The sequence below is a fragment of the Mustela lutreola genome, chromosome 4 (genome assembly GCF_030435805.1).
Source record: "Mustela lutreola isolate mMusLut2 chromosome 4, mMusLut2.pri, whole genome shotgun sequence".
Lineage (NCBI taxonomy): Eukaryota > Metazoa > Chordata > Mammalia > Carnivora > Mustelidae > Mustela > Mustela lutreola.
Genome location: NC_081293.1, coordinates 173,461,000 through 173,486,218, shown reverse-complemented (window position 1 = coordinate 173,486,218; position 25,219 = coordinate 173,461,000). Strand labels below are relative to the sequence as shown.

Genomic DNA, 25,219 nt, shown 5'->3' with positions numbered 1-25,219 from the left:
ATGCTTCACGGAAACAAACTGATGTCCCCATAGCCCCTTGAGGTTTCTCCTCATCCTTGAGACATCTACACGTGCCCTCAGCTGAGCTAAGTCAGCTTCTTCGCATGTCATGCAAAGAGCAGCTTTGGGGCGGTTGAGAAGGTGGAGGACCCAGCGCTAAGGTGGCATCTCCACAGCTTGAAAGTCAAGACTGAAGAGCAGGTTGGGGTCCGCTCCGCAGGCGGGGCCCTGAACATTAGTCCTGGCAGCTCAACCGACACACACGTTGACATTTTCATATCCTCCACACACACCTCATGACTGGTTGCCTCCCTCAGGGATTAGCTCCCTTTCTGATCAGCAATTCCTGGCAATAGAGATTTTCACCTTCTCTGTCAATGAAAATCATAATCTCGATATACCCAATCTCTGCAATGTTGGCATCACTCCATAACAGAGGCTGCCTATTCTCCCTAATTTATGGCATTTCTTGACTATCTACATAATTTGTGGGGCCCAGTGCATTCGGAACCCTTATTCTAAAAACAAAAACAAAATACTCTTTCCCTTTCAATCTGTCCCGCTTTGTGTGTGTGCGTGTGACTTAATGCAGCACTCCCTCAGGCACAGGGTCACTAGGGTCACATTACGACAGCAGCCAGGTTCCCTCTCCTGCCAGATGTCAGGTCACTTTCCAGGCTTTGTTTAGGGTCAGGGAAGTCCTCCCCCCAAATCTCCAGTGGGAGATAAGATGGCAGCCTCCACGCTGGGATGTGCTTCGCACCTGGACTGGGAAGGGTAAGAAACTCACTCCCACGGAATGCAGCTTGGGCCTGCCAACTGGGGCTGTGCCTCCAGGCCCGTCCATGAGACGCAGCGGGGCAAGCACGCCCATCTTTAGTCCTCCGAGGCCTGCACCAGACTACACTGGGGGAGAGGGCAGAGTGGCCACTAGGTTGGGGTGTGGAGGAGAAAGTTAGGAAGAGCTTAGGACACCAGACGGCGGTAGGGTAGACAACTCCTCCTGGGGAGATGGGGAGCCCGAGGGAGGGGTGTGGTGCAGGAAAGGGGTAGTGTTGCTGAATTTCTCTGCCTTTGGCGCCCAGGTTCTTGGTCATGCCGCTTAGAAGAATGAAGAGGTAGACCGGATGAAGAACGGTGGGCAGCAAAACAAAGTTTATTCAGCAAAAGTATAAAGCTCCCAGAGAGGGAGGGGGCCCCGAGTGGGTTGCTCCTGGGGTTTCTAAGTTTAGGGGTTTCTATGAGCTCTTTTGCAGCACTGTCTTCAGCGATCAGGATGTGCTGAGTTGTGCCAATCAGGGCTTTGGTCATGTATCTGTCTACCTATTAGGTTCATGTCCACGAGCTGACTTTTTGTTTGTTTGTTTGTTTTGGTTTTGGTTTTCTGATATCTGGGAGCTTAGGTCTTAACGGTTCACTGCCTATGATATTGACAAATGCCTCGTGGTTAGTTGCCTTATTTTAGGACATTTTGCAGAAGTCATTTCTGCAAAGGCTGCAGAGCAGAATGTTAGTGTGGTCCTCTCTGAGCTGCAGAACAGGACGTCAGTGCTATTTTATTTCAGCTGCCCTGACTCCATTTTTTTCTTGCTAAGGACCCTGGCCCTGACTGCCTACCTATCAGACCAGCAACTCACATTAGGACTTGCAGGGGAACATCACCTCCCAGCCTCCAGAGCATGTTTCACTGTCCACCAGACTTCACTTACAAAACACAGGGACAAAGATAAAATTATTAAGAATTTTAAGACAGGAACCACAGAGCATTAAGACCCAAGCAGGGTCCTTCTAAGTGTGGGGCCCCATGATGGTTAGTTTTATGTGTCAACATGACTAGGCTGCCAGGTGCCCAGATATTTGGTCAAACGTTGTTCTGGGTATTTCTGTGAAGGTATTTTTGGATGAAATTCGTATATAAATCAGTAGACTGAGTACAGCAGATTGCCCTTTCCAGTGTATACGGGTTTCATCCAATTGGTCAAAGCCCGAATGAATGAAAAGGCTTCACAGAGGGCTCCTCTTGCCTGACTGCCTTCAAACTGGGACATCAGACTTTTTCTGCCTTCAGACTCTTCCTGGGTTTTGAACCTACTGGCGTTTGGACTGGAAGTACATTATGGGCTCCCCTGGGTCTCCAGCTTTGGGAGCTCACCCTGCAGATCTGGGGGCATGGCAGCCTCCTTAATGGCATGAGCTGATTCCTAGTATTATCCTACTGGTTCTGTTTCTCTGGAGAACCATGACTAAAATAAGCCCTATATGACTGGTTGCCCTGTTAGGAAGCCTGCCATGAGCCTTCCCCAAACCCTCCAGTTTCTTTCAATTCCCACTATCACCAGAACTTTATTCCTTTTCACCACTTCTATGCCAGAACTTCTGAGCTGCTCTCTCCTTTGGAGCACTTCCCTGTCAAGAGTCCTGTAAAATACAATCAATTAATGCCACCCTCTGTTAAGAAACATTCCATTCTCGTTTACCTTCAGCTTCCTGAATTACATCAGGGCTGTAGTCTCCATGTAAATTTTCATGTCCTGTTCCTCAATATCAGCCACTTGTCCTAGTGGCTTCTATTTCCTGCACACTAGCATTTGAGCAAAGTGGTCATTTCCACCACATCATTTTGCCCACATCATTCCCCAAGTCCGAAAAGCAACACACAACCCTTTAATGCCCATCTCAAGCTCTTTTTCCTTCATAAGGCCCAAGACAAATCTACCTAAAGCCTCCTGGAATCTCCTGTCCTTGACCCCTGCCCTCGTTTGTACTGAGGCTGTGAAAACAAAAGGAAACCTCTTTTAGCATAAAGTCAGGAAGGCGGCAGAGGGAGCTTTCTGGCCCTACCCTCCTTGACCATTGCAGACCTAATAGAAAGAGAGAGACCTTGAGCGTGGATACCACTTGACTGTGTCGACGGGAGAAAGAAGAGCTTTCCCTTATGCCCGTATGGGCTTAGCCAACAAGACACTGCCACCTCTCAGCCTATGAAGAGCCGCTGTACTCCCAACTCCTAGTTTACTCCAATTGACCTTTGGCATTTGTTCTTTTGTTTTTTAAAGATCTTATTTATTTGAGATAGAGAGCTTGCTTCCTGGAGCATGGGCACAGGGAGGGGCAAAGGGAGAGGGAGAAGCAGACTCCCCGCTGAGCAGAGAACCCCGGCCTCAAGGAGGGGGTCTTCATCCTAGGACCTGGGGATCGTTACCCGAGCCCAAGGCAGATGCTTAACTAACTGAGCCACCCAGGCGCCCCTGGACTTTTTGTTTATAGCAGCCCTCCCAACTGCCCCCTTTCCTCTATAAAAGAGTGTTCCTCTCCTTTGTTCTATGGAGGCACCGATGCTATCGCTATAACTTGCTTGTCCAGGACTTCAGTCTCTGCGATTCCTGAATAAACTCATTTTTGATGGTTAAATAGCTAGCGGTTTTATTTTTAAGGTTAACAAGGCATTCCTTGTATCTACTGTTATTAAGCTTCGGCATGTGTTTTCTCCACAATGTGATTACGAGGTATCCACAGATGCCGTGGGGCATGGATGGTCTTTTCTAGAATGCTATTATGTTCCCATTAGGAACTCAGGGAATCTTTCTTGAAAGAATGAATGAATAGATTGATTATTGCTCATTGTAGTAGGTTGAATGGTACCCCAAAAAAAGATGTGTCCATGCCTGAACCTCTGGAACTTAGAAGGTGACCTAAAAGTCACTTAAGAAGGTGACCATTTTGGGAATGAATAATTAAGGATAACATAATTAACATAATTAAGGATCTTGAGATGCGATCATACTGGCTTATCCATTGGGACCCAAATCCAATGACAAGTGTCCATCTAAGACACAGAAGAGAAGATATAGAAAGATGAGGAAAGGACAGGTGAAGACAGAGGCACTGATTGAAGTGATACATCCACAAGCCAGGGAATGCCTAGATGTACCAGAAGCTGGAAAAGGAAAGGGAGAATTCTCCCCTAGAGCCTCCCAAAGCAGCATGACCTGTAAACACCTTGGTTTCAGAATTCTGGCTCTAGAACTGTGAAAGATTACATTTCTGTTGTTTCGGCAATCTGGGTTGTGGTAATGTGTACGGCCAGCCCTAGGAAACTAATATATCCATCATTTTCTTGGGCTACTTGTAGAAATTTGTCTCCCATCACATTTGTATATAATAGGTAGAAACATTTTTATCTTAGAAGCTAAAGAGACAGTTGCCCCAGGCTCCTTGCATAAAATGTACTGTTTGAATTCTTTAAAATGGCAGGTGCAAAATTCCTCAAGCTCTTTCAAAAACCGACATTCAATTTGCATGATTCTTCACGAATGCTGTCTTACTCTAAAAGTCAAAAATGCCTCATGTATATTCTAAAACATTTATTTTGAGATCATTGTCAATTCACTTGTAGTAGTAAGAAATAACAGGGAGAGCCCATATACCTTTCACCCAGTTTCTTCAAATGGTAACATCTTACAAAACTACAGTGTCAGGTCACAAAGAGGATACTGACAGATACAATTCAACAATCTTATTTCAATTTCTCCAGGTTTAATTGTACTCACTTGCATGTATGTATCTAGTTTACATAATTTGATCATCTGTGTTGGTTTCTGTATCACATATATGTATATGTATATGCATATATATATGTATCCTAGGAGGATATATATGATGTATCCTCATAGCCCAAAGAACTAGGGATGCCTGGATGGCTTTCTCAACTAAGCGTCTGCCTTCAGCTCAGGACATGATCCTAGAGTCCTGGGATCGAGTCCCACATCAGGTTCCTCGCTCAGTGGGAGGTGGGCTTATCCCTCCCCTTCCTGCTCATGCTAGCTCTTGCTGTCTCTGTCTCTCTCTATCAAATAAATAAAATCTCAATAAGAAAAAATACAGAACTATTCTACTGCCACAGTGATGGTTCATGTTGCCTTTTAAGAACCCTATCTGGGGCGCCTGGGTGGCTCAGTGGGTTAAAGCCTCTGCCTTCGGCTGGGGTCATGATCCCAGGGTCGTGGGATCGAGCCCCACGTCAGGCTCTCTGCTCAGAGGGGAGCCTGCTTCCCTTCCTCTCTCTGCCTGCCTCTCTGCCTACTTGTGATCTCTGTCAAATAAATAAATAAAATCTTTTTTTTTTAAAAAAAGAGCCATATCTACCTCCTTGTCCTTGAGGGTAACAGCCTTGTCCTTGAGGGTAACAACTTTAGTGAATCTCAAGGGGATTACACTGTGTGGAAAAAACCAATCCCCAAAGGTTACGTACCACACAATTTCATTTCTGTAACATTCTTGAAATGATAAAATTACAGAGATGGGTAGCATATTATGGTTGCCAGAGGCTGGGCATTCTCTTCAAAGTGAAAGTAATGTAAATACTGTCAAAGGACTCAGAGTCACGTCCTATAGAGTGAGTTAAGTTTTTCTTTCAGTAAACATTTGGGGAAATCTTTTATTGCGCCTGGCGCTATTCTGATGCTGGGAATCCCTAGTCTCTGCCTCAGGGAATGCACTAAGATCCAAGTGAGATGCCTGTAAATGCAATTATATGTTAAGGTGGGCAAAATGACCCACCATGTGTGAGAGGCTCCAAGAGAGATGGGATATAATTGAACAACAAACAAACCAAAAACAAAGGAGGGGGGGAGATGGGACTGTTGAGGAGATACAATGGCGACCACATCAGAACCGTATTCATGTTCTGCCTCCATTAAGGAACTGTGAAAAACTGTCAGAGGATTTGGAGTCAAGGATTTGGGAGAGTAAGCAGCTTAGGTTAAGAAAAGGGTACAGACCGTTCATGATAAACCATCTGGCCTCTGGATTTCTGGAAGAGGGGAAATAGACTAGGGGAGGAGTCTGAGCCCCTAGAAGGTATACCATTGGCAGGAAGAGAAGACTCATCTCCTGGACGGGGTGGTGGCAAGGAGCGGGGAGGCATGAGGATTCGACTCCTGTAACAGCACCGGCTACGTGTCATGACCAACACAGAAAATAACCCAACAAGCAGATATCTCACCCGTTTGGCAGGCAAAGCCAGGAGAAAGTAGGTGAGAGCACTGCAGAATTCTCTGGTTCCGTGTGTGGCAAATGAGTTTCATCTCCTTTTCTAAAAATTATACTAAACTTTGGCCACTACCAAAGAAAAAAACCCAAAACTCTGTGAGGGAATTGTTCATGTTCGGACTGACAGGGAGGAAACTGGCTTGGAAAGACTAGAAAACTTGCCTGAGGTCACTTAGCAGCTAGTAACAGATAAAGCCAGGATCTAAATTCATCTCTCTGACTCCAAATCCTATCGCACTTTTCCAACCCAAGACTTAAACAATGATGGCATTGGGAGAGCTGTCCTGGTCAGATAGAAGAGAAAGGGAATTTGGGGAGATGACATGATCTTGGAATCTATAGAAACTGAAGGTTAAATTTCCAACTTTTTTTTTTTTTTTTAAGTGAAGTGAGCAATTTCCCTGGCTTTTGCTTCATGAATAGAGATGGAAAATTTGACTATTGGATAGAACTCTACAAAATACCAGATGCTCTATTTGAACAGAACTTCTCTGGGTAAATAAATTACACTTAAAAGTATGTACCAAACCTCAGTGAGGCCACAGCCATTCGACAAGAAACATTTCAAAATAAAAGCGCAAAAGATGAACAGCTTAGGGTCACATAACTAACCTTTCAAATTGAATCAGGGCACAAACTCGGAATAGCTCAGATGTGGTATCTTTTCAAAGCGTTGGGGTGGGAGTCAAGAAACTGCAATAGAAATTGGCCTAAAATTGAAAACATGGTCAAGGAAACAAATTTGGATGGGTAGGCTAATTCCAGTTCCCTGTTCGAGCTGCAGATATATCAAGGAAAGGAATTTTGCCCATACAACCTTGGGGAAATCATTTAGCCCGTAAGACTTGATAGTCTAGGGCACTGTCCGGGATACCGATGTTTCTATCTCATTCTTTGGAATTTTTCCAAAGATGGCAATAGTGCATGGGATAGGTTTTGTTTTGTTTTGCTTGTTATGATACTATTGTATTTCTTAGACCTGCTGCAACTGTTGAGCCTCTTGGAGTGTTGCTGAATTACCTTTAGTGACCATGAAATCCACTAGAGAACAAACCTTAATGCAGTAGTACTAATTGGATGATATTTTGTTACTCATATTCCAATGGCTTTGCTTTTCAAAGCAAACAATGCGTTTGGGTTTGATGTAACTAGAGATCTTAAAGTTTAATAAAAACACCAGTCACAGTGAATCCTTTTGTGCTTAGACTGAAGGGTTCCCATAATCAGTTATTAATCAAGAGTTGAGGTTACAGACTGAAGCTATTATATTTTAGGGAAACACAAACTTTACTCCGTATTTGCTCAGTTGCTTCTTCTTAGAAGGTTTTCTGGTGGACTTTTTTTTTTTTTTTGAATGGGATGTAGAAAGAAGTGTTTTTGAATGATTTAATGTGAGGCTTATTCATTCATTTACTTAGAATTCTGTGAATGTCAGCGGTGTAGTCATATTTTCCCATTTGCTTTGTGGCAGTTAAAAAAGAAAATACTTACTCCCAAGGTCTGATAAATACATATTTTTAAGTATCTTATGGACTGTGTGTATATTATGTATATGCAGGGATGTGTGTGTGTGTGTGTGTGTGTGTGTGTGTAGGCTGATCTATGGTTTCTTCATCTTTGCTTGGCATTACAAACAGGTAACACAGCCATATGAGACTTCAAAAAGTAGTTTTTAGATTCTGGTGCTGAGTCAGAAATTTTTCTAGGAGGTAATATTTTACAAGACAGAACAATAAACTATTCTTCTGAAGAAACCACTAGTATAATCTTAATAATTGTTTGTAGTACACACTTGTATGTAATTTCAGGAAAAGGGAAGTTACTTTGTAGTCATGGTTCCAATACATACTTTAGATGTGGGTTACCATATTCAGTGTATCATTTAGTATGATTTATCACCAAGACAAAAGTGCCAAATTTTGCCACACTAAAAGGTCTATTAAAAGATCTAATCCAAACCAGAATCTCCCAGGGAGTAGAATCAAAAAGATTTTTTTTTTAAGATTTTATTTATTTGACACAGAAAGAGAGAGAGATCACAAGTAGGCAGGAGGCAGGCAGAAGGAAAGGAGGAAGCAGGCTCACCGCTGAGAAGAGAGCCCAATGCAGGGCTCAATTCCAGGACCTCGAGATCATGACCTGAGCTGAAGGTAGAGCCTTAACCCACTGAGCCACCCAGGTGCCCCAAAAAGATATTTAAAAAATCCAAATTTTTATAATACTTAGAATTTTCTTGTATGTTGGTAGAAAAGTAGTAATAGATGGAAAACTAGAGTATTTCTTTATGCAGATACATATGTAATAATATGATTTCACTGTATATTACATAGGTTTTATAATTTAAAAACCTTCTTATTTTGTATAGACCATGTTGCTTACGTTTCAAATATAATGTCATGAAATCTGTGAGTGTTCTAACTTTTAAACTATAATATTTTGCTCATATGAGGTATCTAAAGTCAGAAAGTAGGGTGGTAGATGTCATGGACTGGAGGGACCATGGACTTGGGCCAGTGTACTCTTCCGTTTTTAAGATGAAAAGAGTTCTGGAGGTGGATGGTAGTGTTAGTCACGCAACAACATGAATGCACTTAATACCACTGGAAGGTGTATTTAAAATAATTAAAATGGTAAAAAAATGAGTGTTAAAATGGTAAAAGTATCAAATGTGCTGTGAAATCTGTGGATGTTCCAGCTTTTTAAAGCTTTACTCTTTTGCCCTTACAGATTTCTAGAAAATTGAAAAAATAGTATTAACAAATATAATTATGTTTTAGCTGAACCAAAAAAGAGCATGTTAAAATGGGTCAATGTGACCCCTACGCTGAGAACCCCTAACTGGTTCCAAAGCTGATTTGGAGCTCCTAGCACTGAGGGAATAAGGAAGACTTTTTTTCCTCCAAAGACCTGGTCCTTCCATAACCCTTAGACTTCTCTTTCACCCTTTCACTTTCTCTTTCACTCTTGCACACAATATCCTTGTGCAATCTACTATGTAGATACAAAAATGATTATATGATAGTCTCAAGGATACTCAGAGGAAAGCCTTTACTGCATAACTGAGTCTGAGCTCAGGTATCACCGAGTCATCACCAGGTCTTTCTTTGGCGATCCATTATACTCTGCATAACAACTTCGGCAAAGTAAAAGAATGTTGGGGCCCCAACATAAAAGACAGTAAGAGTGGGGATAGCCCTGGGTACGTGGACTGGGGATGCAGCCTATTCTTAGAAACACAGGGTGAGAGGAAAAAGGAAGGCAATTTATGGTGAGGCATTCAGCCAAGGTCCAGCCAGCTTACTGGGCCAACACAGGCTGTGAAAAAGAGAATTCGGGAAATTTGGAGTCTACATAGATACTTAGGACTCAGCTTGGTTCAGCTGATGACAGATTTGGCTTGGCAGGAAAAGAGGCTGGTGGGATGAGAGGAGTAAGGTTAGTGTCCTGAGACTTATACCAAAAGACTGGATGACATTTGAGAGTTCCAGACACCCATTACCGAGAACATTCTGAACAACAGTTTTTAAATTGCACCTGGGGGTGGTATTTTACCCAGTGAAAGTATCAGATTTGACACTTTTACTTTTGTTTTTATTATTCTAACTGTGCTTCCCCACCCCCTCCCCCCACCCCCTGCTATTTTCAAAAAGTGAGGCAAGTTTCTGGCCATATCTTTATAGGATTGACCTTATGGTCCAATATAAACATGCTTTAATATTTTAAAGTAAACCTACTCCAGAGCTGGTTAGCTTTTTTTTTTTTTTTTAAACAAACTTTTCTTTCCATGTTTCAGCTATCTATTTCTGTGCAAAAAAACTACCATAACATTTAGCAACTTACAAAGACAGCAAACAGTTATTTCTCAGGATTCTGTGGGGCTGGCTGGTCTTTTTTTTTTTTTTTTTTTAAATGCTGGAAAGTGAAGTGGGAAGCCTTTCCGGCTTCCCTTATTATTATTATTATTATTATTATTATTTTTAAAGATTTTATTTATCTATTTGACAGAGAGAGATCACAAGTAGACAGAGAGGCAGGCAGAGAGAGAGAGAGAGGGAAGCAGGCTCCCTGCTGAGCAGAGAGCCCGATGCGGGCCTCGATCCCAGGACCCTGAGATCATGACCCGAGCCGAAGGCAGCGGCTTAACCCACTGGGGGCTGGCTGGTCTTAACTAGGAGGTTCTCAAGTCACTCATGTGGTACATTCCGCTAGGAGCTTAGCTGGGGCTGGAACATGTAAGGTCACTGCACTCACACACCTTGGACCTCAGGTAGGGTGTCTGGGATGTTTTGAGCCCAACTAGGTCTCGGTTCCATTCTGTGTAGTTTCTCCTCCTCCGGCAGCCAGAGTTTCTTTATATGTTGATTGGCTCCCAAGGCAGTGAAAATGGAAGTTTCAAGGCTCAGAAGTCACCCAGCATCACTTCCAAGGGATTCTGTGGATCAAAAAAAGTCACAGGGCCAGCCTAGGTTCAAGAGCAGGGAATACAGACCCTACCCCTTGATGGTAAGTGACACGAATTCGCACGGACCAGAGGAATTGTTGGTAACCATACTTGCAGGCAATCTACTAGTGCAGATATAGGAAACTGATGCAAAATGGAATATTCTGCTGGAGAATGGGTCCAATTAAAATTCTGAGGTTTTTCATCAAGGTTTATCTTTAACAATATTATGTAATCCTTATATGGCAAATAGTGTAGTGTGTTAGAGTTTTATATAAATCTCTGCAATCATCAAAGAGAAAAAAATGAACCTCTCTTTTAGAGTACACAAAAGGCAGGATGGGCTTTGAGGTTGAGCATGTGGGTTTGAATCTTGGCTCTTCCAGGTATTAGCAATAGGATCTCAGGCAATTTTCCCTTTCCCTCTCACATTTTCTCCTCTGTATTATATAGATTGTTGTGAGGATTAAATGAGTTAATATAGCTAAATGACTTCACAAGGAGCCTGGAACGCAGTAAATATAGAATCAATATTTGCTGTAAAAATATAAATTATTAATGCTTATTATCATGTAACATTGCAATACCTGTTTGGATTAAACCTCCCGGAGCTGCAAAGTTCTCTATTGTCTCATTAAACTTAATCATTAATCTTGATGAATTTCTCTGCCTCCCACACTCCCTATCAAGTAAAAAGGTAGGTGAAACAACTGGTTGCCTAACAGGTATTCTAAAGGAAGCACTTATCAACTTTCAAACATTGCAGTCCTACGAAGAAATAGAATTTACACTGTAACGCAGGACACTGTAATCCAGACACTTACCCACACTTAATACTGTACAAATATTTCATGACATAATATTTAACCCTCCCACGTCGTACAAACTCTGAAGCTTTTGCCCTATTTAAGTGATTTGAAAACAGCAAAATGTTGGTCGTGCCCCACTATTATTAATTTCGTTACCTATTGATGGGTTTTAACCTATATTTTATGGCCATTGACACAGAGCATATTAAATACATTCTCAGATCACGAGTCGTTTTAAGTGCGGTGCTATAAGACAATGGCATATGTCATTTCTATACAGGCCAATTCAGCTATGGGTCAGAAAGCCATTTCATAAATGTGGCCTGACCACCCTATTTGAGAGGCTTCATAAATTCTTCCAGTGGGATAGGGGGAACTAGGGGAAATACATGCACAGTAAATGTTGTGATTTTTAGGTACCCTAAGAAACAAAGTGTCTCGGGGCACCTGCGTGGCTCAGTTGGTTAAGCATCTGAGCTTGATTTCAGCTCAGGTCGTAATCTCAGGCTCCTGGAACGGAACCCCCTTCTAGCTTTCCTACTCAGCTGGGAGTCTGTTGAGGATTCTCTCTCCCTCTTCTTCTGCCCCTCTGTCTATGCTCTCTCTCTCTCAAATATATAAAATTTTTAAAAAGAAAAGAGATAAAGTGCCTCATTTGTTTGGAGGTAGATAGACCTAGGCTGGAATTCCAATTTCACAACTTACTACATTGTATTTTTGAGCAAGTTATTTTAAACTCAGTTTCGGAGTCTTGATTTTTTGATTTGTTCAAAGTAATAAGCAAATAGTATCTATTTCGACTGAGTTGTGAGCATTAAATGAGAACACATACCCAAAGGCTGGCAAACATCCAGCAAAGTACTTGGCACAAAGAAGGCTCTCAGAATGCCTTTCTTGCCTCCCTCCCCTATGATGGAATACCAACTGCAGAAATCACAGCTATTATTTAGGTTCTGTGTTTTTTATTTTTGGAGAAAAGCTGAGGCTTGGTAGAACACTTAACTATGGTAAACTATTATTCTTTAATGCAATTTAATTTCTACAACCGTGTATTGTCCTGACATTCTACTTAGTAACATTTAATAGTTACTAATTGTTCTGGGATGTGGATATGAGCTAAGAAACAATTTTGTGTTGTGGGATCAGCTCTCATAAAGTGGGATTTGAATTGACTTCCCAGTTATCAACACAACTGTAGGGAAAAAAATGTGTGTAGAGGAGAAGAGCATTTCTAACTGCTGTGTTGCTAAGTAATTTAAACAAAAATGACGCGCAAATACACGCACTGCTTTTTTTTTTTTCCCTGAGCCAAATGTTATCAGCGATCTAGTGCTCCAGGCCAGAAGCATTTTATAACAGGTTAGCTGTTGTAAAACTTTGACTCCTTTGAGGACTCAAAGGGTAATTGCCCGAGATTCTAGGTTGCTTAACACCATGGAGTCACTGAATCTGTAGAATGGGACCGGTTATTTTAAATCTCTGCCTTTAAGGTCAGGATTATGAAAGTATACGAACTAGGGGAAGGGGGGCGTGACGCCTCTTCCCCACTCCCGGGCGTTAGCCGCCGCCAACCGCCGCCGCGGCTGCACCCACGTGGCAAGTGCGGACAGCGCAGCGCCGGGCGGGGGCTGGCGGGCCGACCCCTCCCGTCGCTCTCCGGCCCTTCCCGCCGCCCGCCGGGCGCCCGCTCGGTCCTCCACCGCCAGGGGGCGGGCGCGGCTTCCCGGCGGCGGGGGCCCATTGGTCGCGGCGGGGAAGCGGGGAGGAGGCCCAGCGGCGAGCTGGCTTCCTCCAGGCCACTCGCGGGGGTGAGGGGAAGCCGGAGGATCCCGGGAGAAAGCGGAGGAGGGCGCGGGAGGCGGCGGCGGCGGGTCCCGTCGGCCTCCGGCAGGACTGACCGCTCAGAGGCCGGAAGGCAGGCGCGAGGCCGGTGAGACGGACGGGGAAGCGGAAGGAGCCGCGGCGGAGGGCGGGGAGGGATGGTGGGCGTCTGGGGGGGGGGAGTCGGGGACCCACCGTCACCTTCATCCTCCGCTCGCGCGGCCGCCGCCGGCTGGGGGCGGGCCCCGGAGCGCGCGCCCGGGTCGTCGTGGCGCATCCCGCGGCGGGGGCGGGGTGGGGGGAGCGGGCGCAGGTAGGACCGGGGCCCCCGGAGTGCAGTTGGCCGGGGTTCGGGCCGCCGCCCCGCCGGTGCATCCCCAGCTCGCAGTCTCCCTGCCCGGGTCCGCGGAGGGCGGGGCGGCGCCTGCACCTGGCGCTCCGCTGGGCGCCCCGGCCGGGCTGCGCCTGGGTTCGCGCCCTGCGGGGGGCCCCGGCTCGCGGTCGGAAACCCCGGCCCAGGGCTCTACGGAGGCGGCGGCGAACTGGGTGTTGCAGTGGTCCTCTGTGGAGGGCCGTCTTGGCTCACTTGTAAAGTTTCAGCGTCTCCGAAACTGGAGGTACTTCTCATTTTTAAAATTCATCCAGCTCATGGATATTCGCTGTCATTGATGTATGTACTGTTCCTTCTTTCTTTTTCTTCCCCATTTCTTCTTCTTCTTCTTTTTTTTTTTTTCTTTTTTTTTTTTTTCTTTTTTTTTTGCTACTGTCCTCAAAATTCTCTACTCTGTACCACGGTTAGGGACCCTAGATCTAAATAATATAAATGACACATTGATGATTTGAGGTTGAGCTGTGTTTCTTCTTCTTAAGTCAAATATATGGATACAAGATACGATACTAGGTAGTATATTGCTTACTGGGCACTGTGCTATATGCTTTCATATGCACATTTATTCTCACCAGCCAGAGTTCTTTTCTCTTTCTTATTTTTACACATGAAAATGTGAACTCTAGAGGTAAAGTAAAGGTTGATGGTGACAGAAGATGCCAGACCCCTTGGACCCTTGACTGCCTTGCAGGTTTAGGGGTATACTGTTTTTACCAAGTTTTTTAAAACGTTGCTAATATTTGTACAGTGCATCATGTAGTACAAAGAGATCTCCGTTTCACTTAGAAAATAAAGTTAATAGCTTATGCTCTTGGCATCAGTTCAGGTCATATCATTAATTGTATCTCTTTCAAAAGGCCCCCAGTCTCTTGAGTTCTCTAGCTGTTTACCGAACTTACCACCACCCCGCCCCCCTTTATACAGGTGTTAGAAGCTTTCTTTCACAAATTCTATGTAGTGTGTTCTCAGCTCGCTAAAGATTATCATTTCTTGATAGTGAGAAATGTAGAGTCCAATGCAGTGATTCTCAACCTGGGATCTATTAAAGCCGAACACAAATAAGGCTTTTTAAAAAGGCCATAGGCCACATTCCTCCAAAATCCCCATGGTTAGGAGGGCACTTGTGTTTCAAAAGGGAATCAAAATAAGACTGAGGCCACTGGGTTAAAGTGGCTTTCAAGATATTTTGTTATTTTGTTACAATTACAAAATTTGGATTGCTACCTTAAGTGTTGATAATTTTTAATAGTTGATGCAGATACATTAACAAGGAAAGGTAATTTGAGAGAGGGGCAAGAGATTGTTGAATGGCAAAAAGTTTTGGATTATCAGAGTCTTTTTTTTTTTTTTTTTTTTTTGACCATCTATTTTAAATCTTAAATGGTGAGTGTTAGTGTTCAAAAATTCATTTAAAAATATTGAAGTACCTCCTATGTGCCAGTTATTATAGGTATCATAGATACTATGAATAAGATAGGCTGGGCCTTCATAAAGCTATTTTCTGTGAGACAGTGAGTCTTTCTCTCTTTTTTTTTTTTCTTCATTTTTATACCCATTTCTTAAAGCTGAAAGGTGCAAGACCCAGGAATCAACAAACTTTGGCCCTAGGTCTCATAAAGATCCAGCTAGTTCAGAACTTAGTTCAGTAGCAAACATTTGTTTTGTACTTAGTCCGGAAAGATTCCTGTTCTTCTATCACACATCCGGATTTTAAGCAATAGTTCTGCATTTAGCTGCTTCATAAATGGCATTGACCAAATTATTTAATTCCACAGAGCCTTATTTTCTTAATTTGGGGAGATTGAGCAAGATTCCCAAGATATTTAAACTTTAAGAGGTTTCGTGACTTCTATTCTGCTTCTAAAATACAGTCAGCTGACTTTCTCTCAGAAGAGGAAATTAAATATTCCAGTTCTTCTAAGTTTCCACTGCATACCCACTGGTATTCTTTCATTCTCTTTTTCATTGGCCTCCTCCGTTTGATTGAAGCTATTCTAAGATGACTTATATTTCCCTGATTTCTAATCCAATTAATTTTTTCATCTACCCTTTATGATTTTTCTAGTCTTACTCTGGTCAGGTTTTTTTGTTTTTGTTTTTTCCTGATTTCCTTCTTTAGGAAATTCATTTAACAAAATTTATCATGTTAAGGTGTATAATTCAGTGGCATTTAGTACATTCACAGTGGTGGGCTGGCATCACCTGTGTTTAGCTCTAAAACACTTTCATCATTGTGGAAGGAGACCTCATATCCATTAAACAATTACTCGCCATTCCCCCTTCCCTTGAGCCCCCGGTAACCACTAGTCTGCTTTCTGTCCCTGTGGATTTACCTGTCCTGGATATTTCATATAAATGGAGGCCTAAAGGTGTGCTTTCTTAGGTCTAGGTTCTTTGACTTAGCATGATATCCATAGGACAGCAAGGAAGAGTACTTCATTCACATTACGATTAAATGATATTCCACATATAGATGCAGTCCACATTTTGTTCATCCATTCATCCATTGATGGCCCCTGGTGAGTTTTTGTGTGCTGCAGAAAAAAAGTTAGGCGGACATCTGTAGCAGGGAGTCAGTTCCTGAATTGATTTTCATCATCAGTTTTACACAACTTAAAGCACAGTATGGTATCAGGCACATTATCGATACCATTCAGTATCTACAACTAAGTGATCATTCAGTGTGTTTTGAAGGATCAGCAAAGACGGACTTCTTCTTTGTTTCAGGAACTTTTATGCCAGAACCTTCTTACTACCTCTTCTTTGCAAATGGCTGCTGTCATTCAGCTTTTGTGGTAGAAATGTGCACCATCCAGGACAGACAGAAAGGCCCTGCTCCTCCATTTCTTCACGTGGAAGGTTTGACCGACAGCACTATGTCTGCTCTGGGTCAGTTAAATTCGCAGACTATTTAAAGACAGTCTTAGGGGCGCCTCGGTGGCTCAGTGGGTTAAGCCTCTGCCTTTGGCTCAGGTCATGATCCCAGAGTCCTGGGATGGAGCCCCACATCGGGCTCTCGCTTGGCAGGGAGCCTGCTTCCCCCCTCTCTCTGCCTGCCTCTCTGCCTACTTGTGATCTGTCAAATAAATAAATAAAATCTTAAAAAAAAAAAAAGACCATCAGTGCAGCCGCTCTGTGGGGGAATTCTTAAACATTCATTCAGAATAGGAACTTGTGACTTCTCATCCGATACAATGTAAAATAGTTTTAGGAGATGAAGATAGTTATACTGTGTGGAAATCCGTGCCTTTCTCTAATCTTTTTTGTGGTTGCAGTTTGTGACCTGGACACTTCTTTACCCTACATATATGGAACTTCTTACAGTTAAAATGTATTTCGTTTTTATTTCTGCCATTGTTTTCAGTGATGCCTGTTTCCGTCTGTCCATCTTTCTTTTCCAGGACGGTAAGGTGTAGGATTAAGTGGTTTACATTACAGCTGTTTAATCCACAGTTGTAGAACTCTGAGGGAGCTGGCAGAACTAAATGTCATTTTGTTTTCTGTTTTTGGCATGTTGGTGCTCTCAGTTACAGAAATCTGATCACTGTTTAATTTTTTCCATTGGATTATAGCTTTTTAAGGAAATTCTGCTTTGGTAGGTGAGGAGAAAGTGCAAGAAAACATTTGGGTAATTTTGAATCCAATACTGTTGTAACCATTGCAAATGAGAGTTCTCTTTGCTCTCTTCCTCAGTACATTATCTCCAGGTTTATTCACTGCCCGCCTTTCCCTCCTCACCCCAACAGGAGACCTGGCCCAGAGTCAGGCTGATTTCCATTCATTGTTAAGGAAAGAATGAAATTCTTGTTTTATGAGTTTTACCTTTGGGCTTTTGTGGCCTAGATCTGCCTCACCCCCTGCTCCCATCTCCAGACTTCTCTGTGTGTTTGGGTTGCTGTACTATAGATCTGAAGTTCTCAGATCCAAGTGAGAGGGAGAACCACCTGGGGAGCTCATTAACATGCAGGAGTTTTAATCCTCCTAGGGATTCTGGGCTCAGGAATTTGCATTTTAAAAAGCCCACCAATAATGGTGGCGTCCATGCTGTGAGTTACATTGTAGTTAGGGCTTCAAAGAAGCAGATATGCTGTTTCATTGAGCCTAAGATATTTGTAAGGTACACCATTATTTTATATACTACTGTGGGGGAAAATGTGGTTGTAAACCTCATCCCAGTTTAAGACATGTTATAATGAGGGAAGTAGTGTGTACCTCGGAATCAATAAAATCATCTCAGGTGCCCCAGGAACCACAGGCCCCTGTTAAAGTAAAATGATAGGTATGAGTCATAGAAGCCATGAGATACAAGAATTACAGTGCAGCATTTCTTCAGATCTTTTACCATATAAAGTATTTGTTTACAATACAATTTAATGTAAGGTGTCCTTACCTGGCATTTATCTGTAATGAAGATTATACTGATGACTTGTTTTAAAAGGCAGGCTAGCTGGTTGGAAGGGTGTAATGCACTCCAGTATGGCCCCGTATCATTTCCCCCCTATCCATTTCCAGTCCATTTATATGTTGGTAGTTCAGTTCAGACAGAAGTCTTATTTCTGTTTTTTTGGTACATCAGTGATTTCCATTTTGTAATTATAAATCACTGAGATATTAACGTAATGTCACGTTGACGTCATGGGTGGCTTGATTGTTTGATTTCTTTCTTATTAGCCTTTTTCTGTTAGAGGCCCTGCCCCTCATTAATGCGGGCAGCTGGTAATATCCGTGTAGACCAGCCATCCACTGTCCTGTCCTCAGTGGTTACAGGGTATCATGGTAATAATCAGAGTAAACAGCACTTTTTCTCTGAGAAAACCTGGACCCTGGCTGCCAGCTCAAGAAGTGCCTTCGTGGCGTTTGAGGTACTGAGTGACAGCGCCTGTGGGTTCGAACAACTCTTTCTCCGCTAATGAGAATTCAGCGAAGAACAGCCCCACGCCATGCTTCCTTCAATGGTATCATCTTCGAAAAGGAAATATTTTTGTCAGGAAAAAGTCGGTTAGCCCTGTTAGATTTGGGAGGGGAAGCAGAACACGTGTCCATTCAGTTTTTAATCACCCGAAGTATTCACAGAAAACCTGCTCTAAAAGCTTGTCGAACAACTGAAATATTTCTGAAATCTGATACCTCAGAGTTCTGAAGAGGTAAGAACTTTAGGTGTCTAGCTAATTCACCTTGGTTGATGGAGTTGTACTAGGGAGTTTTTAAAGTTGGGATGAATCATGTTGAAATATGTCTGCTCTTGGGAATTAGCGTGGGTGGTCTGCCAAGTATGGTTGCTTCTCCCTCTGTCTTTGGGGTGAAGTTAGTCTAGGAGAGGCACCTGCCTGATTTTACTTCACAGGGACCTTTCACTTTTTTTTTTTTTTTTTTTTTAAAGATTTTATTTATTTGACAGAGAGAGAGAGAGATAGATCACAAATAGACAGAGAGGCAGGCAGGGAGAGAGAGTAGGGAGCAGACTCCCTGCTGAGCAGAGAGCCCAATGCAGGACTCGATCCCAGGACCCTGAGATCATGACCTGAGCCGAAGGCAGAGGCTTAACCCACTGAGCCGGCCAGGTACCCCACCCTTTCGTTTTAGTAAGTGGAGAGACAGGTTGATATTTATACTTTGTCATATTCCATTCTTAGAAGAAAGGCATCTTATCTAGCTGCTGTAGATCACGTAGAAGTTTTCAGAGGGTTGCTCTCTCTACTCCCTGCCAGGAGAACCAAATAAAAACAAGGTACAGTTGCTTACGGTGGACTGTGGAGGAAAGCAGAATTCACCCAGAACAATCCCAGTACGCTTCATATTAGGCTCTGGTTAGCATTCTAAAGGGGAGTTAGAACTGGCTCATTTGTGCTTTTTCATAGTACACTTTTAATTGTTTGTTTCTTAGCCTTAATTAGATACTAATCCTCTTTTAGTGTAATTTGAATATGCTGCATTACAAAATAAGAAAGCCAGTTGATGGTAGTTGAAATAACGTAAGAAATCTAGGCATAGATTATATCCCTCTCTTCGCAAAGTTTTCAGTAGGAAATGAAAATTCCATTCCAGAAGACTTTTTTTATTGGTTCTATTGAGCCATTATTTCAGTTTCTGGTCTGTTGCTGTACAGTCTCACGTTTTTGAAAGCCCCTTTGCAGAAGGAGTAGTTGTATTCATGTTTTTCCTCTGAATCCTCTGATCGTCTGAAAATGTGGTTGTTCTTGACATTATAGAATCCATGCACATCTCCTCTTCCCATTTCCAAAGAAAAAGGTATGTTGATTTTTTGCTCCTTTTTTCTTCCAGTTGAAGGAAGGTTAGTTTGGTGCTTTAAAAACCTGGGATACTTTTCTATGTGTTGGGTAGTCACTTAAAACTTTTTTCCTTGAGAGGCACCTGGCTAGCCAAGTCGGTTAAGTGTCCAACTCTTGATTGCTGCTCAGGTCATGATCTCAGGGTTGTGAGATCGAGCCCCGTGGTGGACTCTGCTCTGAGCTTGGAGCCTGCTTAAGATTCTCTCTCCCTGCCTCTGCCCCCTCCCCTAATCCTGCTTGCATGCACCTCTCTCTCAAAGCAAAAGGAAAAAAATTTCTTTATTACCAGGTTATACCTACCCAGTGTTTAAAAGGTGTGTAACGTGTGGATGTTAAAGTGGAAGATTCTTTTAATTGGCTGCATTTCTAGGGTTGAGAATCAAGAGAGGCATAGTGGTACTGAAATACTCTCTTAACTTAGTAACTGGATTTTTAAAAAAATTAACTATTTAGTGTTAATAACACCAAATTCTATTGAATTCATAATATTTATAACAATGAGAGCAGCTCAGATATCATAATCAGTTTTTACATATCCTGGTTCTTTCAAATGAATGCAGTCTTCTCCCCTCTCTTCATTCTGTTATTTCAAAAATGTTTCCAGCCTGACAAAGGAGAGTCTGTGGTGAGACAGGGGACTTGATGGGAGTCTGCAGCTACTGGAGTGATAGTTTGTTGTTTTTTTAAAGTAATGATATTTGAGAGCTTAATATTTGCAATTTTAAAAGTTGATCAGACATCTGATACATATAACCCCCCTTTAAGCCTATCACAAAAATAATCCCTTTTAAATACCTATGTAAAGAAGAGAGCACTGTCCATTCTCCTCACCAACATTAATTTTACAGTTAATGAAATGGGTTGTAATGACATTCACTTTTATCCATTTATTTATACCTGCTGGGATTACTTTGGAAAACATTCCAGAGTCTAGATTCTACCTGTCTTTGCTGTGGATGGATTGCTTCATATATAAGAAGGGAAGGATTTTTTTCCTTCCCTTTGAAGAAGCTCCACTGTGTTCCTCATAGAGTTTATGCTTCTTCCCCTGGAGAGCAGCGTGAGTGTGAAAATGTATGGCGGATGCGTCCAGATCGCAAAATTTAGGTTGGTTCTGTCTATCCTGCAGCTCTAGTAGCACTTCCAAGAGGACGAATAGAAGCCTTGTGATACTTGTGTCCTGCAAATAACCCTGCCAGAAATGTTGGAATAGTAGCGCAAGGCCTATTTTAAAACTTTGTTTTTAGTTTAAATTTTATTTTTGATTTCTCGGTCTCAGGTTGTCCGATTACCACCCATGGGTCACTGTGGCTCATGAGCCAAGATAGGTTTTTAAGTTTTTAAGTGATTGGGGAAAAAAGTCAAAAGAAAAGTATTATTTGGTAACTTGAAAACTTTACGAAATTCCAATTTCAGTATTTATAAAGTTTTATTGTAACACAGTGGGCCCATTTGGTTCCATATGTCTGTGGCTGCTTTGCAGCTACAACTGCAGAACCGAGGAGTCACTATGGGGACTGTGTGTATGGGGCCCAAAATCTAAAACATTTACCGCCTGGCCCTTTTACAGAAAAAGTTTGCCAACATTTGCTCTGTTTTGTTTGCATAAATGGAGGCAATTTTTTTTGCAAATTATTTTTAACGCCATACTTCTCTTTGTAAACTACATGAGAATACCGCCTCCCCCCCACGTGTAGTGTACTTTTGTTTTCAGGGTTTGCTCATTTCCCTCTTTAACTGCTCTAGGACTGAAAATGTAATCTCCTGTGGTGTGATTTAGAGCAAGCCTGTGGTCGGTCTGGGTTCTCTAGAGATACTACACTGAGAGGAGATATGGTATCTGAGATTGATGGATAATCATAAGGAATTCACTGCCTCAGTTGGGTTGTGGAGGCTGAGAAGTCCCCGGCAGCTGGGGGAGCCAATGACGTTCTTCCATCCAGAGAACTGGGAGAGCTGGTGTGTAAGTTTTGGTGTGTAAGTCAAAGGCCGCTGGAGATGATGTTCCGGGTAGCAGGCTGTGAGCAGAGAGAGCAAATTCCCGCCATTCAGATTTTTGGGTTCTGTTCAGGCAGCCAATTGGATGAGGCCCATTTGTACTGGGGAGAGCGAACTGCTTTACTCAGGTATCAGGCTCAGCCAGAAACATCCTCACAGACAATCGCACAATAACGTTGAGCAGGTATCTGGGTGTTCCATGGCCCAGTCAAGTTGACACAAACAATTAGCCATCCCAGGGCCTAAATGTACTTCTGTCTATCTGCTTGCCCTGACCTTTGTTTTTCTCTGTCCTCTTGAAAAGCTCTAGTTCGCGTGAGTGTTAACAGTCCTCTGAACTTCCCTCATTGGTGCCTGTGACATTGCCATTTGACCAGAACCGAGTTAAAGTTGGGTTGGATTAAGAGATAGTTTCTTTGTGTTTGTGGAGAATGACTTACAGTACTTTCTCCCAGTTTAGTTGATTGTCGTTTGTTAGTACGACATCGGTGGGTGTTTCTGTCTGCTTCATTTTCTTTCTGTCTTCAAGGGGTGTTCTCACGCATGTGCTTAATCATTCTGACGAATGTTGCATCTCTGGAGTGGCTAGTTGACAGCCCAGGTTGGCAATTCCCAGAACAGTTTGCAAAAGCCACATTGATAGGCGTGGAGTTTTGACAGCAAGTTGCTTCTATTACAACATGTCAGCGAGCTGCTGAGGTGCGAGAAGCATGTTTGTGGTATCAGCTTCTTACTCAGCCTTCATGTGACTTGAGACCAATCCCTTGACCTTATCTGTAATGCCATCGAAACACACTACACCTAGGGGGCTGCTGGAAAGATTACATAAAATAAGCATGTGTACGAAAAACACTGCCGAATGCATTGTTACCTAGTTTATTTTAATTGGCAAGACCTTCCCCTCCTGGTAAATAATTGCTATTATGGCTTAATTTATTGATATAAAATGGTCTTGTCATTCACCTGTTGTAATTCAAGTCTGCTTCTCAAAGAGAGAATGAAAGTATCACTTGGCTTGTGTGTTTATCTGTTGATCTCAAATTGATTGATTCTAGGCTGAGGCCTGTTGATGCAGGCCTCATTTTAATAAAACTTGACCAGATTAGAGCAAAGTCGGTCGTTGGGTTAAAGGAAATGTTTAAATGACAAGGAATTCAAAGAAATTCAGGATGTTGGTCTGAGATCCTAATGTGGGACTTGTTCTGTAGTCTGGGTCGCAGACTTACTATTCTGTTGGCCCGGGACACCGTGGCGACCCATCCTTGCAGTGGACTTTCAGGTGATTGTGCACTTCTACACATTAGCCACCTGATAGGGTTTGAACATTTATTTTAAACACTGAAATTTGTTTTGACTGATGCTACACTCTTGGGCAGTAAAGGTACTATCAAAGGTTTTTGGGGTTTTGTTCCTTTTTTAGTGTATCCTGCAAGTGCTCTGCCTGCCACCAGTATTCTGGTTTGGAAAATAGCTCTAATTTTTTTTTTTTTTAAAGGTTTTATTTTATTTATTTGACAGACAGAGATCACAATTAGGCAGAGAGGCAGTCAGAGAGAGGGAGTGTGGGAAACAGGCTCCCCTCTGAGCAGAGAGCCCATTGTGATGCGGGGCTGGATCCCAGGACTCTGGGATCATGACTTGACCTGAAGGCACCCTAAGCCACCCAGGTGCCCCAATAGTTCTAATTTTTAATGAGTGTATCAGAAAACCTATAAATTCTTTCACCTGTTGCTTATGGATTAAAGAGCTGTGAATTTCTATCGAAGGACTTTTTACCCCTTTGCTGTTGTGTTAATTTTCTGTGAAGCTGTTTTATCCCTGCTTGATCATTGGAGGTTCAGCCCGAGGTTTATGCCAAGTATACTCCACTAAATTCCTTCTTTTTCTCCTTGAGATGATTATATGTAATGATTTTCTTTGTTTTTAAATATCATCCTAAGAAGAGAAGTTAGGAATGACTTGGAATTAGCGTGCTGTGAACATGTTCCTTGATTTGCTCTCAGATATATCCAGTACTTTTCCCTTATGCTGGCTGATCTGCACTCTTGCATCAAGAATTTGTCGTAAGCAAATGAATTAAAAATGTGTTACGGCTGAGATTTTATGAGATTTTATGAAATGTTCTCTTAGAAATTAGTGGAAAGCATGAATTCCTCTAGACATTTATAGTTGCTTTTCGTGGTCCTATCAGTGTCAGTGTAGAAGCGGGCTAGGGGGACAGTGTGGTAGGACAGTGTGGTTAGGTGCGGGCTGGTGAGGCCCTCAGGCTGGTGAGGTACAGGGTACAGGGTGTGGCCACCTCAGCAGGGATGGAAAGAGTGAAAAAGAACAGCATGCTTCTGGCCAACCGCTTATCCTGCTTCCAGAAAACTTTTCTAGGCCACATTCAGAGAAGAGCGAAGTTATTTTGGAATATTAACTGGGAGTAACGGTCTGTGTGTGCTGTGAGTGTAGTCTTCCATTTTGCTGGACGTCAAAGGAGAATTTGAAACCAGTCAGGGATTTCATTTGAAAAGCCAAGGATTTTTTTTTTTTCTTTTCTGCTTTTATGTGATGACTGGCGGATACTTTAGTATCTGTTGTTTTCTTTTAATATTTCCCTAGCCTGTGGATAAGTAGTTAGCTTAAATAGGTTGATAACGCTGGCTTTTCATATTCTGTTCAGATAACTAGCAGAAGAAAAGAAATCAATAATGCTGCATTTGCTGTTAGTTTAAATGTTGGTATTTTCTTGAGGGTAAATCGGGCAGAAGGGAGCTCTCCTAAGAGCACTGGCCCCTGGGCGCTCACCACCCCCACCCTGGCCTGACTCTTACTGGTGAATGAACAAACTGGGTGTCTCACTCCCTTTCTGTGCTCTTCAGGGATGCGCTGCTATTCTTATTTAAAACATTGTGTCAATTACTAGATCAGGCATCAACATTGGAACATCAGAATCAAATACAATCAGTCTAAAACAAAGGTATCAAATTCATTCATCAAAACTTTCTTTTTGAATTCCTCTCCTGACGGGTAGGTGGAGTAGACCGAGAGAGACGGAGAGAGACCGTGAGAGACCGCTGTCTAGTTCAACCTGAGCATGAATTTCCTGTCAAACTCATTCACTTGCTTTTTTGTTTTGTTTTTAAAATTTCACTTGTCTGGAGTTACTTCCTAGGAGGGAAACACACATAGACAAAGATTTTTTTTTTTGCCAGCATCTATTTCTTGTTGTTCATAGAATAATATTAGAGAATAGTTTCTTTATTTGATGTGTAGCATACACTGTCAATAATGGTAATTACCAGAATATTTAAAATTGTAATCCTGTACTTTTGAATATATTCTTTTACAAACTTAAATTGAAACCATGAAGAAGAAAAGGATCCTGGTTTTAAAATAAACCTTTGCTGTAAAGTCCTTGTCATAGTGCCCCTGAATT

At 42.5% G+C, this 25,219-nt stretch overlaps 1 protein-coding gene across 3 annotated transcripts in view; it reads left to right on the top strand.

The window, feature by feature from the left end:
• FAM3C (FAM3 metabolism regulating signaling molecule C) overlaps positions 1-25,219 on the top strand; it is a 189,728-nt gene that overhangs the window by 117,228 nt on the left and 47,281 nt on the right. Inside the window, exon 1 of one of the 3 annotated variants that reach the window (XM_059171688.1) lies at positions 12,996-13,231. The exons of 1 other annotated variant lie outside the window; for it this stretch is intronic. The gene's annotated coding sequence lies outside the window, so the exon portion shown is untranslated. Of the gene's footprint in view, positions 1-12,995; positions 13,232-13,628; positions 13,740-25,219 lie in introns of those variants that run through there. One more of the 3 variants, XM_059171690.1, reaches the window with a different exon arrangement.